Raw genomic sequence first — 3,730 nt, forward strand, 5'->3', positions numbered from 1 at the left:
ATAAAGTCAATAAACATATGGCTACTACTCTTATGATAATTTTCCACTGCACAAATATGTAATTCACCAACTGATTCATCTATTTGGAAGGATAACTGGCAGACTCTGATGCCCTAGATAGAATGTCTGTGCCTTTAATTACCACGTGATTTAAGTAATTCACTGGGATTGACAAAGTATTTGGAGCCAGTAAGTTTGAAATGTTGATACCTAACTTCTTTTTTTTTTTACACCTATTGCACCTGGTCTTCCTAAGTGGTCTCCCATCCAAGTACTAACCAGGTTCAACCCTGCTTAGCTTCTGAAATCAGACGGGATCAGGTGTGTTTAGGGTGGCACGGCTGTAGAAGATACCTAACATTTTAAGGCTCCGCTTTTGACAAGCAAAATTTCAAATTATTATTATATAATTTTTTTTTGTGTGGCAAAAGATATTGAAATCAAAAAGAATTTAAAGAAAGGAGGCTGAGGAATAATTTTAGATTATATCTTACATTGTTACTGAATATCTACCTGTTTCGTTGTGATATCTACTTTCTCTTTATTTACTTTCACACATATGTTTTTATATACACTATTCACTGAATGAGGACACTTAATAGAGTTAAGATGAGATTGAAAATGTTATTTATGTTCATAATAATTAAACATGGAGAAATAAATGCTATAAATATATACAATATTACCTTGCATATAATAATAGACATAGGGAAGATAAAACGCTAACGTATACTATAACATAGGCCTAATTATCATTATAGTCATTATTATAGTACCTACCTTTCATTGTGTAAAATTACCTTTTACAGCTTAAAGTTGTAAAATAACTTAATTGTTTTGCTCCCTACCAAATGCTGAATATTTTCAGCATGAATCACAGCAGAATTCTGGAGGCTCTTCCTTTGTTCTGGGGTCCTATTTGAAATTCCTCGTGAACTAGTGAATCCTTTCATATTCAGATACATGTGCAACTCATTAAATCCCAAAAGTTTGGTGAAAATCATGATGAAGTATCTGTTCCCCTAAACCCCTGAAATAAGCAAACTTCTCCATTCCTCAATCACACCCTATCCTATTACGATGCTGTATTTCAGGCACTTTCACTCAATGAAATCTTCATAATATCTGTTAATTTACAAGCCTTTGCCCATCTCAATCCTTATGAGGGCAGGCGCGTTGTCCTTATTATTCACTATCATGTCAATTACTCATTTTTAAAATCCTCATATAGATTTTCAATAAATATATGTTGAATGAATGATATATTATGAAACTGGAGAATGTATTAAGGGCAATCCATAATATTAAGCATAAACTTTGGAATGATGTGCATTCATATTTGCCAATACTTGTGACCTAAAATATTTGTCCTATAGTTTACAAGTAGTCAAATTCCATAGGTTTTATAGTTTACTTGAAACTTGATTTAATTGCATTAGTTTTGATTTTATGATTATATTTTGCAAATATTTAATTAAATATTATTGAATACATGTTTCCAGATGATGATTCTTATAAGTCATCTCACAACATTTTAATTCTCAACCTTGTCCCTAAAAATATACTTCATATATGTTAAAAACTTTAACTGCCATATTTTAAAATATTACTAAAATATGGCAGTTAAAAGAGCAATATACACTAGAATGAGTAAAAAATGGTTTTGAGGATATAGGTACCCCGTGTCTTCAAGTTATATTTAAAGAAATCTATAACAACCAAAAAACTGGCAATTCTAACTACTCCTCTTGTGGTTTTAGTAGAAAAACAGAATACACAACTGAGATATTTTTAAACAAGAAAGATGATATGCCTTCAAAATATGTTTATTCAGTGTATTGAGTGGTTTAAATCACATCTTACATAAATATATAAACCATTCTCATTTTTCCACTGTTTTGGAATGAAGACTTCTACATTAATTTTGAAGATTGTCAGAATCCTCTAAATTTCTTCTGAATTTGTGAATGACTTTTATTCAGCCATTTTTTAAAAACGTTAAGTAAGTTTCTGGTTGTCAAGCAGAAACCTCAGTGGACTGATAGAGTAAGTTCAGAAGAAAGAATAAATATTATAGACAAGTGTTGAGTCAATTTCTACAAGGCATTCATGCTTTCCTGTAACAATCCCAATTTCACAATATGCTAAACCAAACTCTAGTTTCCTATATTAACTATGTCTCATGATGATGTTCTCAAAAACAAAAACATTTTCAAATTGAATCCTGATTAAGACAAGTATTCATCAGACAATATTTATGTTTTTATAGAATAAAAATTATTTTTCTTACAATTTATAATAACGACCTTAAGAGCCATAAGTAAAGTTTTCAAACAAAACACTTTAAAAAACTAGTAAATTGACTTCACAGTCACAGAAAACTATTTGAAGTAATATATCAAGAAACATGATAAATAGCAGCACATTATATTGAGGAAGTTGTATTATGGTCTGTTACAGAGGTCACTCTTTGCCTCCATCTGATTTAATATCCTGTTTAGCATTTTAATTAAGAATTTTAGAAGAGCAAGTAAATGGAATATTAATAAGGTTCTCATATGATACAAAGTAGAGAGGTGTTACAAACTATATCAAAAACAGAGAAATAATACAAATAGACATAATGAGGTTAGTAGCAGGGACAGTGTAGAAAAAAAGAAATACATTTGTAGATAAGATGATTTAAGTGTGAATTTCACAACTCAGGCATGTAAGTTTTTCCAAAACAATAAATAAATAATTAAAAGTTTAGGTGAAGACAATAAACAAAAGGGGGAAAAAAAAACTGTGCTTGGGTAATGCATGGGCATATTATGATATTGTACCCTAGACAAAGATGATACCTGGTTTCAAATATAGAAATTAAAGAGTTAAACTAGTAAATGCAGTGCCAAGTCCAGCCCAATATTTTCAAGAGTTTAAATTAAGATGTACATATATTTGATTAAAGAATTAAAATATATAAATAAGAGAAAAGCCATTAAGTAAATAATGTTCAATTCTTCTACCTTGAAAATATATTTTTATAGCCATTTGAAAGTTCCGGTATGAGTTCTAGTCCTCACGTTTAAGAATTCTGTCCTGGAACATGATGGTATGAGGAGAGCTAGCACTCTGAGCTCCAAAGCCCCCATCGCTATACTACGTCACAAAGGACTTTGAGCTCACCTTTGTGGTCATCCCCACTCACACGTTCCAGCATTGTCCAAAACTTGATAAACAGCAGCTGCATGACTTTCACTCAGGCCTAGGGGAAAACATACCAGTAGCATGACTCTCCCTCAGAACAAAAGCTTAGGACAAAGCCAACACTAGCCCTAGATGTGAGCTCAGTATTGTGATAAGAAGTCCAATGTCCTGGGAGCCTGGACCATAGTGTACAGAGGTGACATATGATCAGATATACAAGAACCCTTGGTCCTATGAATACATTAACCAATGGTAAGAGATACAGCTAGAAAACGGCTAGAATATATGTTCTATATCAGGTTCAAGAAAATTATCTCCCTACCCAGTATTTGAAATTATACCATGTGATACAATAAAATAGATAAAAGACATCATTGCTGCATGATTAAACAACTCAGATGATTGAAAGCAGGATATTAAGAATTAATTGGGAAGATCACTTTGTAAATTATACAAATGTCTAACCTTTGTGTTGTCCACCTAAAACAAATATAAAATAAAATAAAATTATAAAAAAAGAATTATAGAGTGACAGCTTTTA

The 3,730-nt window shown here is 31.4% G+C and overlaps 1 pseudogene; it reads right to left on the minus strand.

Moving 5' to 3' along the window:
* Positions 1 to 230: 230 nt before the first annotated feature.
* Positions 231 to 349, minus strand: LOC111737537 (annotated as a pseudogene).
* Positions 350 to 3,730: the final 3,381 nt, after the last annotated feature.

The sequence above is a fragment of the Pteropus vampyrus genome, unplaced genomic scaffold (genome assembly GCF_000151845.1).
Source record: "Pteropus vampyrus isolate Shadow unplaced genomic scaffold, Pvam_2.0 Scaffold27, whole genome shotgun sequence".
Lineage (NCBI taxonomy): Eukaryota > Metazoa > Chordata > Mammalia > Chiroptera > Pteropodidae > Pteropus > Pteropus vampyrus.